This window comes from Sapajus apella, unplaced genomic scaffold (genome assembly GCF_009761245.1).
Source record: "Sapajus apella isolate SASKATOON/1434 unplaced genomic scaffold, GSC_monkey_1.0 scaffold8, whole genome shotgun sequence".
NCBI classification, from domain to species: domain Eukaryota; kingdom Metazoa; phylum Chordata; class Mammalia; order Primates; family Cebidae; genus Sapajus; species Sapajus apella.
Window position 1 is genome coordinate 35,770,992 of NW_022436948.1, and position 17,897 is coordinate 35,788,888.

The 17,897-nt window shown below is 34.8% G+C and overlaps 1 protein-coding gene across 1 annotated transcript in view; it reads left to right on the forward strand.

The window, feature by feature from the left end:
- LOC116550642 (nuclear receptor corepressor 1-like) overlaps positions 1-17,897 on the forward strand; it is an 83,898-nt gene that overhangs the window by 9,206 nt on the left and 56,795 nt on the right.

Here is a 17,897-nt window from a genome sequence, read left to right on the forward strand (position 1 = left end):
CTTTCAAGATTGCCCTGATTAAGAGTCTTATCTCCTGTAGACAAAGGGCTGAAATTGTGGAAAATCAGACACAAGCTCTTATCATGCCAGTAGCTGACCTACAATGAAAGGTACATGCTCAGTCTCACCAGGTGTGTACTGTTGAAGTTAGAACATTGATTGGAAAAGAATGGGACCCTGCAACTTGGAATAGTGATCTGTGGGAAGACCCAGATGAAGCTGGGGATACTGAGCTTATAAACTCTGATAAGCCTTTTTTTTGACAGAGAAAAGAGGCTGCCTACCCACAGTGGTGGCAACATCCCCGCCACCCAAATTGCAATCACCCTTTCTGTCATTATCTGAGGAGGTTAACCATGCTCTGCCTGAGGCGACAGTGATGGCCTCCCAGAGGCAGCTGCCAATCAAGACAATGCTGCTTTTCCTCAAAACCCACCCTTTACACCCCTGCTTGCTTCTAGGCCTATAACTAGGCTCAAGTCCTGGTAGGCTTTAGGGTGAGATTCATAGTGTAACCCACAAGGAGATAGGCTACCCTCCAAAATTACTGCTTGAGTTTTCTATTTTTAAGCAGAAATCTGAAGAACAGGCATAGGAATGAATATCAAGGGTGGGGGATAATAGTGGAAGGAACATAACATTGGACCAGGCTGAATTTATTCAAATGGGCTCATTAAGCAGGGATTCTTCATTGAATGTTGCAGCTTAGGAAGTTAAAAAAAAAGTTCTAGTACTTTATTTGCTTGGTTAGCTGAAATAAGGATCAAAAGATGGCCTACCGAGAGTGAGCTAAAATTGCCTTATCTCCCTTGGTTTAATGTAGAGGAAAGGATGCAAAGGAATACGGAGATTAGAATGCCAACGTGGATTAGTCACTTTAGACCTACTGCTCCCAGCTGGGAGGATCCAATGACATATTCCTCCTCAATACTTTGTGAAACAGATTTGTGAGGGGAGCACCTATATCCTTGAAGAGCTCTATGATTACTCTTCTCTATATGCCAGATCTTACAGTGGGAACTGCAGTCACTCAATTAGAAAATTTAAATACAATGGGAATAATTGGATCTCAAGGTGGCAGGGACCAAGAGGTGACACAACCATCAAAGGCAAGGTGGGCATAGTTACCTTAATGGACAGCAAAGGCAAAGCAACAATCAGAATAGTCTGACTTGTGTAGAGCTCTGGCATTGGCTAATGTATCATGATATTCCTAGAACTGAAACTGATAGGAAGCTTACTGCATTTCTACTTAATTTGTATAAGCAGACTTCCAGGTCGAGTGAGTAAAAGTCTACTTTGATTTATAAAGATGAAAAATCATGGCCCCCTCAATCAGATTCCAGAGTTGAACCAGCTTATAGACCCAGAACCCATTGAATGAAGCGGGGGACAGTTCTTGATGAAGGACCCCACTTCATTAACAATTTATACTGTTAATCTTTCTCCCATCATTCCCCAAGGAGACCTCTGGCTTTTTACCAGGGTAACTGTACACCAGGGAAAAGGAAAATGATCAGGCATTTTGGAGACTACTGGACACTGGCTCTGAGGTGACAATTCCAGGGGACCCAAAACATAACTGTGGTTCTCTAGTTAAAGTGGGGGCTTATGAAGGTCAGGCGAGTAACTGAGTTTCAGCTTAGTTCTGACTTACAGTGTGTCCCATGGGTTGCTGGACTCATCCTGTGGTTATTTCCCCAGTGTCAGAATGTATGATTGGCATAGACATACTTAGCAACTGGCAGAATCCCACATTGGCTCCCTCACTGGTAGGATGAGGGCTATCATAGTGGAAAAGGCCAAATGGAAGCCATTAGAGTTACTTCTACCAAGGAAAAATAGTAAATAAAAAACAGTATCACATCCCTGAAGGAACTGTGGAGATTAGTGTCACCATCAAAGACTTGAAAGATACAGGGGTGGTGATTCCCATCACATCCCCATTCAACTATCCCATTTGGCCTGGTCTTACCATGTTCCCCGTCATCCTGAAATAGTGAATGGGGAAATGGCCTTATAAAGTCACAGTTACACCAGTCTAGGTGACAATACTTTGCAAGGTTGGGGCCAACTTCTCAGGAAAAATGTGTATGCTCTGGATCAGCATCCAATATATGGTACTGTTTTTCCCATAGCTGGGATTGATGAGTCCAGGAATCAAGGGGTGGAAGTGGAACCATTCACCATCACCCCTAGTGACCCTATATTAGTCGAGGTTCTCTAGAGGGGCAGAACTAATGAAATAGACATATATAAAAAGAAGAGTTTATTAAGTATTTACTCACATGATCACAAAGTTCCACAATAGGTGATCTGCAGGCTTAGGAGAAAAAAAGAGCCAGTCTGAGTTCCAAAACTGAAGAACTTGGAGACCAATGTTCAAGGGCAGGAGTCATCCAGCACTGGTGAAAGATGTAGGCTGGGAGGCTAGGCCAGTCTCTCTTTTCACATTTTCCTGCCTGATTTATATTCTAACCACGCTGGCAGCTGATTAGATTGTGCCCACCCAGGTTGAAGGTGCGTCTGCCTTTCCCAGCCCACTGACTCAAATGTTAATCTCCTTTGGCAACACCGTCACTGACACACCCAGGATCAATACTTTGTATCTTTCAATCCAATCAGATTGACACTCAGTATTAACTAACACAGACCCACTAGCAAAATTATTGCCTCCTGTTCCTGCAATATTATGTTCTGCTGGCATGGACGTCTTCTTTCCAGAGGGAGGAATGCTGCCACGAGAGGATACAACAATAATTAATCTGGAAGTTAAAATTGCCATCTGTTCATTTTGGCTTCCTGCTGCCTCTAAGTCAACAGACTAGAAAGGGAGTTACAGTGTTGGCTGGGGTCATTGACCTGGACTACCAATATGAAATCAGTCTCCTGCTCCACAATGGAGGTAAGAAAGAGTATGTGTGGAATACAGGAGATCTTTTAGGGCATCTCAGAGGATTACCATGCTCTGTGACTAAGGTCAATGGGAAACTACAATAGCCCAATCCAGGCAGGACTACAAATGGTCCGGATCCTTTAGGAATGAAGGTTAGGGTCACTCCACCAGGTAAATATCCATGACCTCCTGTGGTGTTTTATGAAGGCAAAGGGAATACAGAGTAGGTAGTAGAAGAAGGTATTCATCAATACCAGCTACATCCATATGACTGGTTGCAGAAATGAGGACTGCAATCGTTAGGAGTATTTTCTCCTTATTTTGTTAAGAAAGAGTTTGTGTGTGTATACACTTGTAATAAGAACATAACTTCATTTCATTTTCTTTCTTTTTCCTTTATCATGTGACATAATACTTATTGACTTCATAGTAGCATTTAAATGTTGTTAATTTCACATAATCACATTTAGGTGAAAGATTAGTGTGCTTCTGGTTGTATGAAGGATAGCTGTTTTGTTTTCTGTGTAATTATGACCTTCTTATTTGCTTTATTTAAAGATTAAATATGCCCCCAGGAGATGTGTATGGAATCAAGTTGACAAGAAATGTACTTGTGATGATTAATACTGAGTGCCAAATTGATTGGATTGGAGGACGCACAGTATTGTTCCTGGTTGTGTCTGTGAGGTTGTTGAGAAAGGAGTTTAACATTTGAATCAGTAGACTGGGAGAGGCAGTCTCAGTGGGCACCATCTAATCAGCTGCCAGCACAGCTAGAATAAAAGCAGGCAGAAAAACATGGAAAGAACAGACTTGAGGCTTCCAGCCTTCATCTTTCTCCTGTACTAGATGCTTCTTGCCTTTAAACATTGGGCTCCAAGTTCTTCAGCTTTTGGACTTCTGGACTTACAGCAGTGATTTGCCAGGACTCTAGGGCCTTCAACCACAGACTGAAGGCTGCATTGTTGGCTTCCCTACTTTTAAGGTTTTGGGACTTGGACTGGCATTCTGGCTTCTCAGCTTACAGACAGCCAATGTGGGACTTCACCTTGTGATCCTGTGAGTCAATACTCCCAAAAAACTCCCCTTTATTTATGTGTGTGTGTGTGTGTGTGTGTGTGTATAAATAATATACATATATCCTATATGTATACATATATATATACATATATTCTATTACTTTTGTCCCTTTCTCTAAAGGGACAAAAACTTCGTGTTTCACTATTGAACTTCAAAAAAGACCATAGTGCATTTAAAAAAAACACAAAATAAACTTTCAGAATTAATAATTTAATATGTAAAGTGCCTTTCTGGCCTATGTCAGAAGTGACATTAATTATTTTCATATACACAGTAGCTGTTAGGTCACTTAATAGATATTTTATTTTACCCCTTTTAAGTCGAATAACAGTAATAAAAAAAATAAGGATTCATACAATAGGACTAGGAAGAAAACAGTGTGATATAAAGGTGAGAGCCAGCACTGTCAAATCACCTGGTTTTAGTCCCTGCTCTGAAAATTACCTGTGTGACTACAAATAACCTCTTTAACATTTCTGAATTTTGACAAAATTGTGCTCAAAGTGCCTAGCACAAAATCATAAGGCAATGGAATTTTTATTGTTGTTGTATGTAAATTTATGACATAATATAAAAGTATCTTTATCTCTCTCCAATTGATATGCTGTCTTCCAGATCAAAAGAGACTGGAAAGTCTTGGGTTTTCCCTGATAAATGACATAAATAATTTAGGTTATCAACCCAAGTCCAGTGATGCTCAAAATGTCATGAAAGCCTAATCCAAATGACTTGAGCACAAAGGTAATTTCTACAGGGTTAGATCAATATTAAAATTGACTTCTTGGTCATTTAGTATGTTTAAGCAACTGGATAGGGAAGACTTTCTTTTCTTCCTGCATTACTAATCTAGTCCTTGTTAGATCAAATTCTTGATGAGTTCATTGTGATTATCTGACAAATGTAAAATAATTATTTAACAAATAATAGATTTAATTTTGACCTTGGGAACCTAAAATTTATCTATGATGTTAAAAACATGTTGCCATAATAACAATCTATTGCATGGTTCTTAGGTTGAACCATATAAAATTGCTGCTGCTTGACCATTTTCAGTAATAATAAAAATAATTTTGTGTTCATCTAAATATAACAAAAGATAATAGCTTATATTATAGAAAAAAGAACACTTAGTCATTAAAAACATTTCAAAAGTGATGCTGCTTTCAGAATCATGGAAAACAATCATTTTATTCTAGTTGTGTTCGAAATAATACTATTCTGGCATATCAGACATAATATATAATATTTGGCTATGTTACCTTGCTGCTCAAGTTGGCATTATTTAAATATACTTTTTTTTTGAAGCACCTTTTCCTGGAAAAATCTTGACACTCAATGGCATAACATCTCCAAGTTTCAGGCTGTCAGACAGTCACATTGGCACTGTCAGGCAAAAGGCTAATGAGTCTGAGATGGTCCTAAAATAAGGACTAAAACATTTGGAAGGCCTGGCAGATAGCATTAAATAAATGGGAAATAATCAGCTTTAGAGCAGTTGATTAGGGAAGAGGGCAAATTCTACTTGCAAATTGAACGTAGTTGGCAGGTTAACCTGAGCAGGTCTCAGTGTTACTGAAATCTCATAACGGTGCTTTGTGAATCCTTGCTCTTAAGCTTTGACATTTTATAATTAAGTTACTTAGTGTATTGTTTCTTTAGTGAGTGGTGGGCTGTTTAATAGAGAAAATCTTTAAAAACTGCTAAAATGCATTTAGTGTATGAATTTAAATAAGATCGTTTGCCTAAAATGAAATCAGCAAATTATCTTGTGGTTTACTCTCTTCCAGCCTGTCAAGCTGCCCTTTATTTTTATTTTCTTAATTTAACAGTTTGGGAAATGATTACCATTGGACATCCCTATTTAATTCCCCCAAAATAGGGGAGCTTGAATGGATTTGTAGTGCGGTGCAATAAACTATTTTTGTTATGATGTTATATTTTGAAATTTTAACTGACAGACAAAATGCTGAATATATTTGTGAAAAAATAAATGTATCCAAATTACTAGAAGAAAATCTCTTATCCTTAAGCTTTACACAAAACGGATACATTAAAACTACAGGAAAATTATTTAATATGTATTTTGATTTATATAATATTACCGATTCAATTTATTGCCTATAGAAAAGTTATACGATGATTAAGAAAACTCTCACAAATTAAAAATGAAAATGTTCTTACAATATTGCATATAATTAAATTGATATGACATTATTTTAGAATTTTTTTGATATGTTATGAATAAGGTAACTCAGAAATAACTTGTGTCAGTTCTACACCTATAATTATGTGGAATTATGTTAATTAGACTAACTAAAATGTGTTAAACATTAATGATTAATGATAAGAAAAAAATTTTAAAGTATAATAAAATTTCAAACTGATCTTGATTGAATATTTTTACACAAAATGAAAGGAATTATGCCAATAAATGGAACAATTACATGCTAATAACAATAGCAATAATGATATGTATAAGGATGAAGATTTAGATTCTACTAAAAATTTCAAGCCATTGATATCTCTATATCAGAGATTATAAAGTAATACTATATAGCATATTCAGCATATTATCCTTTAACCACTTTGCAGCTTTCAAGGTATTTATATTCATTGTCTCATTTGTTCCTTATAAGAACCCTATGGCAATGCTGACTGCACTGGAAACCAAATCTAAGAGATGGGACACCAAACTTCTGTGTTTTGCAATCATGGAATAGGTTATTCTTCTTAATTAGTAATAAAAACTCTATTAGCACACATGACACCATTATGGTTTGAACACATCCACCAAAAAAGGTGTGTTGGAAACTTAGTCCGGTATGCCAGAGTGTTGAGAGGTGGGGCTTAATGAGGTGATAAGGCCAGGAGGATGGAATGAAGAGATTAATGCTATTATTGTCGGAGTGGATTTCTTCTAAAATGACAAGTTTGATGAACTCTTTACTATTTTGCTGCAGTCTCAGGTATTCTGTTATAAAAGCACCAAATGGACTGACACAAATACCAACATCATTTTTATAAACTAATGATGTAAACAAGGTGATACTCTAGATTTGATTATAGAGTAAGATCTAAGCCAGATAATTATTGGCTCTCTCCCCTTTAAAAGGTCAAATTATTTTCTCTATGAAAATCTGGGCATTCTAGGCTGAACCTTCTTCTCTCTGAGGCTCTAATTTTCTTTGAAGAGCCATTCACTTTGCCATGCCTCCTCCCAGTCACTTTATTTGCTTAAATGCCACAAGCTGATTATTGTATAAATGTCTCTAAGATGGGAAAATTAGACTTTCCACTAGCCAGCAAATTAGTTGAAAATTGAAGTGCTGTCTTACAGATCTTAAAAACTTAGGAAAATTTTCTGAGAAAAAAAAATATTTGCTTTCTTGTCCAGATGAAAATACTTGCTTTTACAAAAAGATTGTTTTCTGTATGTCAACCTTTATTATCATTTACTAGTGTCAGTTAATGATTTATTGTATGAGTTTTATGTCCTCCAAACAAGAGAACTAAACGATTGAAAATGTTTCTTCATATAAAACACTAACTACTTGAAATTGTAAGGTCATATAATCTCACATTCTTGAGCAAAGAGGGGAAAATGTCAAATACATTAAATTCACATATTCTATTCTTTATTAGCTACCCTTACTGTAAGTTCCTTTGTCATCTGTCACATAAAAATTTTTGAAGTGGTATATACAAAATTGCTTTCCTTCTGGCTTTAAGTGCTTTGGTAAGACCTTTCAAGTTGGTCATTTTAATTAGTGATAGGCCAATAAAATTTAATAATTTTTTGCTAAAGGAAATATAAAGTAAGAAAAAATATTAAACAAACTTATTCATAGTTGTATGAATAAGCATATATTTATATTTCACACAACAATGAAAATGGTGCAGAATTGTTTTAAAAATAATCACTAAATTAAGATTATTTTTGCTACAGTATTATTTAAATATGTAATAAAAATGTTGCATTTATATCAATATTATATTAAATTGATATATACATGTATAATTTCTTTTATTTCCAGATGAGTAGACCAAATAAGTACATATAGTATACAAATATATGAGACTATAATGGATATTAAGACAATTGCCAAATTAAATACAGATCTACTAATTAATAACATTGATTTATTCTCAACTTTATGTTACTTATTGAGGTCAGGACTATATTAGAAAATGTAAAATTGGAAAAACCTTGATTGTTTTTTTTCTTAAAAAGATAGCAAACCAGTTGTGTTCTACCTGTGTGACTCAAAAATACTTGGAAAGACAATTAAACATAATGCTCTCTGAATAATAGTAATAATACAGTGGCAAACAGTAGTGCAATTTCAGAGGGTGCATAGACTCAGTTTCCAATCAGGACATAGCTGGAGAATACAGTATTTTATTAAAATGAAGAACTTTTAGAATTTTTGTATTTGAAGTTGATTTTTCCAAAGAAAGTTCTGCCAATATAGATAATCTAACTTTGCATTATGGTTTCATATGAGTAAAATTCTAAGACACTAATGAAATTATTGTTGAAGAATGTACTTCTCATATACTGATATACATCTGAAGGTTAGAACAGTTCTGTAAATGTACACTCTATCTGGGATATTTTAACATGATTTAAAAGCTATTTCTAGGTATTTAAATGGTTTCTACCAGCTATCACATTTTCAAAATCAATTATATGACATGATGTATTAACATAAGATATTAATATAAGACCTCTGAAACATAGAAAAAAATCTAATTGTGATTTTTGCTAGATCTCAGTGTTTCTACGTGGAAACAAGTCAGAGCCTGTTGAAGCACATAGTACCCAGGTATATGCTATCTAAAATAATAACATAAGCTGAATATGAACAAAGTGAATATAAGGAATACTCCATGTAATGCTGTGAAATACTCAAGGGCTTCTGGGAAGCAAGACTTATTTAGTCTGCAAACATTTACACTGGAGAAATTTAGAAAAAGTGGGCAGTGTACTCTGGGAGACTGCCTACATACATAAACATAAAGGATAGAACAACCATTCATAACCAAGATGGTTAAGAAGAAAGGTGCACATTTTTATCATATTAATGTGCAGAAGTTAAATAAATGGCCATTTTTCCCATGTGTGAATATTAAAAGCATATATATTGTATTGTTTCTTTTCATTATAAGATTGGATAGCATGTAAATAGACATTGATTCATGCCACTGTGAAAAATGGTCTTGGGAAAAACCACTTTCCATAATGGCTTTCATTTTCCAAAATATCAGAAATAAAGATGTCTCATTTCTCAAAAATACTGAATGGTAATATAATTGTAAAGACAGTTCAATATTTAAATATTATAATTTTCATTGGAATATTATATAAGTTAAAAAGTATCAGCTCTTTTACATCAGATAGAAAACTTAAAATGTATCAAACTTCTGCCTCCAAATATGGTTTTTACAACTTCTTTCAAGGTCTAGTCATGACAATTGTGTATAATATGAGATAAACTTCGGTCTCCTCCACATTTCCATAACAAATGGCTATAATATCTATAAGATATTTAGCAGGTCAATGCCAAATAAACGTCTTAATATAAACACGGCTTTCATTTAAGAGGACCCCCTAATATACTTCAGAAAAATTAAAACAAAAAAAACGTATATAGTGAATTGCCAACATTTTCTTTCTTTTTGCTTTTTTTTTTTTTTAACAGTATTCTGCTTTGTCACCAGGCTGGGGTGCAGTAGTGGGATCTTGGCTAACTGCCTCTGCCTCCTGGGTTCAAACAATTCTCCTGCCTCAGCCTCCCCAGTAGCTAGAACTACAGGCGCACGCCACCACATCTGGCTAATTTTTGTATTATTGTTATTTTTTTTTTTGGTGGAGACGGTGTTTCACCATGTTGACCAAGATGGTCTCGATTTCTTGACCTCATAATCTGACTGCCTTGGCCTCCCAACGTGCTGGGATTACAGGTGTGAGCCACCGCACCCAGCTGCCAACTTTCTTTGTAGATCACCATCACACAGTGCAGATCTTTAGAAGATGTGAAAAAGGCCAGACACAGTGGCTCATGCCTGTAATCCTACCACTTTCGGAGGCCGAGGCAGGTGGATCACAAGATTAAGAGATCGAGACCATTCTGACTAACACAATGAAACCCACTTTCCATAAAATTACAAAAAAAATAGCTGGGTGTGGTGGCAGGCTCCTGTAATCCCAGCTACCAGGAAGACCGAGGCAGGAGAATCACTTGAACCTGCGAGGAGGGGTTACTCCAGCCTGGGGGACAGGGCAAGATTACGCCGCAAAAAAAAAAAAAAAAAGGAAGATGTGAAATAAAAACATTAAAAAATCAATAGAATCTGACATCCATTAATTAAAAACTTTCAGTATTTAAACACCACAATGTCATCTAGTTGAATATAACATCTTAGATCCTGTTTTTCTATTACCACGAATTTGAACAATAGGTTTTGACAATCAAGATTATTTTTGTATGTAATTGGTTAGTCGAAAGCTTTAGGCAACATAACTCTACAAATGACAAAAGATCTTGTAACTTTGATAATTTTAGTACTTTCTTAGAATCTTTTTTAGTTTGTTACATATAGTGAAACACAGAGAAGTAAAGTGACTTGCTAAAGTTCCAATCGTGTATACTGCTTATATTTTTCCATGTGCTTCATCTTTGAGTCACAAGCAAGTCAATTTATGTAGATGCTGTAGGGTAAACAGCGATTTGCCCAAAATGCTACAGATATATATGTTTGTTATTATTTTCTAACTTTTTAACTCCCTCATTCATCACATATTTATTGTATACTAAAACTTTTGAGGGCCAATGTCTTAAGCAGGATAACAAAGAGACCATGACTTATATTTTCTCTCCATGAATAAAGTGGCAATTACGGTGTAATACAAACTGTATGATAATAGAAGTGTTCTGAAATCTCCAGGAATTCTCTCCGGTCCAGACTAAAAGGTAAAATGAAGAAAAATGTTTTATGATATGGATCTATGTGTGTTTTCCCCAGGAAGTTTATTTTTTATAGCTCACATCTACAAACCTAAAATTGGTAGCTCTGTTTGTTAGGAGATGGATATAATGAGATGGGAATTACTCAATCCTCTTACCATAAAGTCACTGACTTCTCTGCTTCTGCATCCACTTAGTTTGTATCTTTTACTATAATAGTAGTAGTTCTGTATCTTTTGCTGAAAGTATGCCCTCCACCTAATCTGGATTTCACCCGAACTCAGCTAGTTAGGGTGAAATCTAGATTAAATTAAAATTTCCCTTCTTCAAACATCATTCAAACATCTGCTGCACCTTCTGTTACTACCAAAAAAATTATCATTAATGTGGAAATGTGTTAATCCTATTCAACCTGGAAAGAAAATAGTCAAAAATAGTTTATTGATTTTACAATTCCCTGTATTTCAGTTAAACCCAATTTTCCTGCTCTCCATTCAAGGATCAGGGCACTGTTCCACAAAACAGTTCATATACTGCATTTTCCTTTAACTCCTCCTTCTTCCCTCCTTAACTAACTTTAGTTGGGGTTCTCACCACTACTGCTGCACTTAAACACCAGCAACCTCTTTGTGAAATTCAAGAGTCAGTTTTCTTTTTTCACCTTGCTGGACTTTCCTTCCACATTTGGATGCTGACCACTTTGCTTAGGTTTCTGTGGAATCTCATCCTTGTGTTTATCTCTTTTCTCTGGCTTTTGAGAGCTACTTTCTCCATCCTTATCTTGTATTTTTACAACTCTAAATAGCATATGTATGCAGACGTCTGCTACATTTACATTTCCAACCCTCTTTTCCCTCCTGAGCTTTTCTTAACATCTTCATTCGGTCATCTAATCAGCTGCTCAAACTGACCATCAGCATAGAAGTATTGGAATCTTCTTTCTCCTAGATACTCAGAATAAGAATGTTAAGAATCTTAGGTTTGCCAGGTAAATTTAAGGGAAACCAGGTACATCTGAATTTCACATAACAAATAATATATTAGCATATTTTTTTCCATATTTCTAGTATAATATGTCCCACGGAAAACTCTCATTTGATACTAGAAAAATCTTATTTGATTCCCTCTCTTCCTATTTGCTAAATCTGCCCTCCATAGCTGAAGGGATACTTGTGTCTATATCAATCCCAATATCTCTCTTAACTTAGTCTGAAATCTCATATCTTCCTATCAACTGTACTGTGAAATAACCAAGTAAAAACCATCTAAATCTCTGCTTAAAGCCCTGGCTTTCCCTCGGGATTATAACAAACTACAAACAACTGACGGAAATTTAAAATGCCCTACCTGATCTGATTCCTGACTGCCTCTCCATGTCAGTTTTTATCGTTTTTTTTTCCCTTGTTCATGAAACTCTAGTCAAACATTCTTGTTTCTCTGCTTCACACACACAACCCATCTCTCTCTCTTAGGACTTTTGAACTTGCAATTCTTTCTGCTAGAAAGATTTGCATCTTTCATCTGACTTCTAAGTTTCAGGGAGTTGCAGAGGGTTTTGTTACCATGCTAAAAATTTGCTTTGATGCTACAGATCCTAAACTCTCTATCCTATTAATTCATTTTTATATCAAGCATTATTTAAAATTGCCACATTTCTTTATTTTTTATATATTCTCTTATTCTCTATTTTATTGTGTTAGAATATTAGCTCTATGTGGCCAATGCTTTATTTACTTCATTTACCTCTGTATTTCCAGGGCCTGCATGGTATCTGGTAAATATAGGGCATGTGATCATCACTGATAAAGGAAATGAATGGTTTCTAAAAGGAAATTATTAAGCTAGATTTATTTAGGGTCAGATGTAACTAATAGCAAAATTTATTTAGACATCAATAACAGAATCTTCAACAGGGAATACTAAGGTTATAATTAAAATGCCTTTTATTATGATTTATCAAATAATAATCATGGTTACATGTACATTAATAAATAGACAACATATGTGTTCTCTCTAGACACAATGATATACAAACAATAACTTTTAAAAAAACAAAAGTAACTATTCATGCATAGTAAATCTGTAATTAAATTAATTATATCCATGTGGTTATCAGGTAAAATATGACCTGATTAAAATGAAACTTTATAAACATACTAAGCTGTCTCATTAATGTGAAATGAAGTTTATTTTCTTTATTTTTACATATTCTTTGTTGTTTAAAATTATGATAATGCAATTTTATACTTACTTTTCTGTTATAATACAATAGAGTATGAAAAAAAGAAAACATTTTTCTACATGCACCCAATAGAGGAGCACCCAGATATATAAAGCAAGTTCTTAATTACCTAAAAAGAGACAGACTCCCACACAATAGTAATGGGAGACTTTAACACTCCACTGTCAATATTAGACAGGTCAACGAGACAAAATTAACAAGGATATCCAGGACTTGAACTCAGATCTGGACCAAATGGATCTAATAGACATCTACAGAACTCTCCACCCCAAATCCACAGAATATACATTCTTCTCAGCAACGCATTGCGCTTACCCTAAAATTGACCACATAATTGGAAGTAAATCACTCCTCAGCAAATGCAAAAGAATGGAAATCATAACAACCAGTCTCTCAGATCACAGTGCAATCAAATTAGAACTCAGGATTAATAAACTCATGAGAAACTGCACAACTACATGGAAACTGAACAACCTGCTCCTGGATGACTACTGGATAAATAATAAAATGAAGGTAGAAATAAAGATGTTCCTTGAAACCCATGAGAATAAAGACACATCGTACCAGGATCTCTGGGACACATTTAAAGCAGTGTCAAGAGGGAAATTTATAGCACTAAATGCCAACATGACAAGCGAGGAAAGATCTAAAATCAACACCCTATCATTACAATTAAAATAAATAGAGGAGCAAGATGAAACAAATTCAAAAGTGGGCAGAAGACAAGAAATAACTAAGATCAGAGCAGAACTGAAGGAGATAGAGACACAAAAAATCCTTCAAAAAATCAAGAAATCAAGAAGCTGTTTTTTGAAAGATCAGCAAAATAGACCGCAAGCCAAAATAATAAAAAAGAAAAGGGAGAAGAATCGAATAGATGCAATGAAAAAATGATAAAGGGGATACTACCATCAATTCCACAGAAATAGAAACTACCAACAGAGATTACTACAAATAATTCTATGCACGTGAACCAGTAAATCTAGAAGAAATGGATAAATTCCTTAAACTTACACCCTCCCCAAACTAAACCAGGAAGAAGTTGAATCTCTGAACAGACCAATAACAAGGTCTGAAGTTGAGGCAGCAATTAATAGCCTACCAACCAAAAAAAGTCCATGTCCAGACTGGTTCACAGCCGACTTCTACCAGACGTACAAAGAGGAGATGGTACCATTTTTTCTGAAACTATTCCAAACAATACAAAAGAGGGAATACTCCCTAACTCATTTTATGAGACCAACATTATCCTGATACCAAAACCCAGCAGAGATGCAACTGAAAAAGAATATTTTAGGCCAATATCCATGATGAACATAGATGCAAAAATCTACAATAAAATACTGGCAAACCAAATGCAACAGCACATCAAAAAGTTTATTCATCATGATTAAGTAGGCTTTATCCCAGCGATGCAAGGCTGGATGGTCATTATGTTAAGTGAAATACATTAGGCACACAAAGACAAACGTCACATATTCTCACTCATATGCAGGAGCTAAGTACATTTGATACCATGGAGGTAGAGGGTAGAATGATGGTGACCAGAGTGATGGGGTAGGGATATGAAGAGCTATTATTTAATGATTATAAATATAGTAATATAAGAAGAAGAATTTCTAGTGTTCAATAGCAGATTAGGGTGACTTAGTTAAGAAGAATTTATTGGAAACTTAAAAATAGCTAGAAGAGAAGATTTGAAATGTTCCAAACACAAAGAAATTATGAATGTTTGATGTAATTGTATATTCTATTTGCCCTGATTTGATCATTACGGGTTGTATGCATGTATTAAAATATCAAGTATATACCATAAATATGTACAACTATTACATGATAATTAAAAAATCATACCAAAATATTTTTTAAAAACAAAAATAGTATCTAGTAATGTCACAATAAATATTTTGTTAAAATATTTTCAATATATGTATCAAATGAGTAGAGAAAAATGGAGTTACCTTTGAAAAACTATTGCATTTTTTCCCCTAAAATATGCTGCAGCATTCTCTGTGATTAAACACTAGATGCTATCTCTGGCTAAATTTGACATAGAACTAAAAATTTAAAAACCCAGATGAAATAAATTCTTCCAAAGTAAAAAGTAACTTATGGAATTCAAAAATAAATCTTTTGAACAATGAGGCCAGGGAAAGAGCCTTCTAGTAGGAAATGTCTCTAGGCATTGCCATCTGAACAATGCAAATCCATTATTTTCCAGCTTTAGGTTATGTTAGCTCAAGATCCAAATTCTCAGGATCAAGGACCCTAATTGTTCTCGCCTGTGTCTTTTACTCATCACTATACCAGAGTACAATAAGTACCTTGACTGGTAGTCTAGACAGACTGGTAATGAATAGGGCATATAACAGTGCCTCAAGGAAAATTGTGGTGCAGTTAGCAAAAGCATAGTAAAGGTGTGATAGCAGGGCTGTCAAAATGACACCTATCTTCTACATGTAGAACTAGCATACTCACTCTGAGAAATGAGCCCTCTGATTTCTCAGTTTTACTTTCTAGCTTATCTACATGGGTTTCTTTGCTCAATAACCTGCACTGCAATCTTAATTTGAGGAGGTGACTCACATTTCAGGCACAGAGTAGCAATTCAGCCTCCCAATAATATTGTTTGGAATATAAACAAGCACAACACATCAATGGTGATCAATGCTATGTAAAGTAGAGGAAGTTTAATAGTATGTACATTATGTGACTTTATATTCAGAAAATGTATGATAAGCAATTGAAATATATTTTAAATAAAATAAATTTAATAACAAACATAAACAAAATAATTTTTATATACACTCACTTACCAATGAGCATATATCGTTAAACATTGTTTCCAAAATAGCAATAGACTACATAATTTGGTGAAAGGAAAAAAGGAAAATGTATGTAGTATATTTTCACTCAAATTGTATTGATACTATGCAGCTAAATACAATTCACATGAATTTAATGGTTAAATATTTTAATATAAAATTACAATAAAACTAAGACAACATAATTGAAGCAAGTGAAACTTCTAGAGATAAATTTAACAGAAATGTATTAGTCTGTTCTCACTCTGCTAATAAAGCCATATCCAAGACTGGATAATTTATCAAGGAAACATTTAATTGACTCACAGTTCAGCATGGCTGGGGAGGTCTCAGAGAACTTACCATCTGGCAGAAGGGGAAGCAAACACATCCTTCTTCACATGGTGGCAGCAAAAAGTGCAGAGTGAAGGTGACGAAAAGCCCATTATGAAACAATCAGATCTCTTGAGAACTAACTTACACTCACGAGAACAGGATGGGGTAAACGGCCCCATGATTCAATTATCTCCACCTGGTTCCTTCCAGGACATGTGGAGATTATGGGAACTACAATTCAAAGTGAGATTTGGGTGGTGACACAGCCAAACCATATAAGAATATAAAAATATATACATAGTTTTGATTCCACAAAGTAGACAGATTTCTGTATATCAAATAATACTAAAAATATTTTCAGTGTGTAAAACAAATATGCTATGAAAAATTTTTAAACAGATGTTTTGAAGATATGTAATACCATAAAAAGTTTTAATGTACTTAATTTGAGATTTTTAAAAATCCTAAATATTTAGAAAAACAAGTGGAAAAAACAAATGTTGAAAATTCATAATTTTCTTGTTACTTTTATATATTATTCTCATATTATATAATGAATAAATATTTTGTAATAAAACCTAGATAATAACATCAAGTCATGTAAAAAAATTAGTCAACTCCTTTATAAAGCAATACTTTCTACAAGGCAATTAATATACTTTTTTAATGTAATTTATTCTTTTTTTCCCCCATTTATTTATTTTATTGCATTTTAGGTTTTGGGGTACATGTGAAGAACATGCAAGGTTGTTGCATAGGTACACACGTGGCAGTGTGATTTGCTGCCTTCCTCCCCATCACCTACAACTGGCATCTCTCCCCTTGCTATCTCTCCCCAACTCCCCACCCCACACCGTCCCTCCCCTATTTCCCCCCAACTGACCCCAGTGTGTAGTGCTCCCCTCCCTGTGTCCATGTGTTCAACACATGGACATGTGTTCAACTCATTGTTCAACACCCACCTATGAGTGAGATTAATATACTTTTAAAAGTATTTCTCACGTTATTCAGAGAAAAGCTTCCTGAGAAGTAACTGTTGTTGAAAGATTAACTAGAAATGTTAGTGTTAAAGTCAGAGGTGAACAAATATTAAACCAATGTCGATGAATTTCTTTGACACATGTCTACAGAAATGGTCACTGATGAGATGGATTTATTCTATGTATTTGTTACAATAAAACTGTAAATTCCAAGGAACTGGTAATGTATAGGTGTCCTGAGGTGAATTTGTATTTTCTTAGTTAGCTTTTTCTGAAAATTTATTATTCATCTATCATCTTGGTCTATTAGGAAGTGGTGGAGTTTGGGATTGGTATATCTCATGCAAAGAAAACGACTGCTCCAGTATTTTGTATGTAAAACTCACATCCAAGTGCATAATGAAGCATTTAGAGCCATGCACAGGGAATCAGTTGTCCAGTGAGCACATCTGGTGAGTGGCTACAAATATAACAGAAGAATGAGCTGAAAGGGTCAGAAAGACTCTTCCAACAGGTGTTGGCTCGTAATTTTGTCTCCCAGGTAATAGGGAAATAAATGATTCAATTAAAGGCCAAGATGCAAATGCCTTT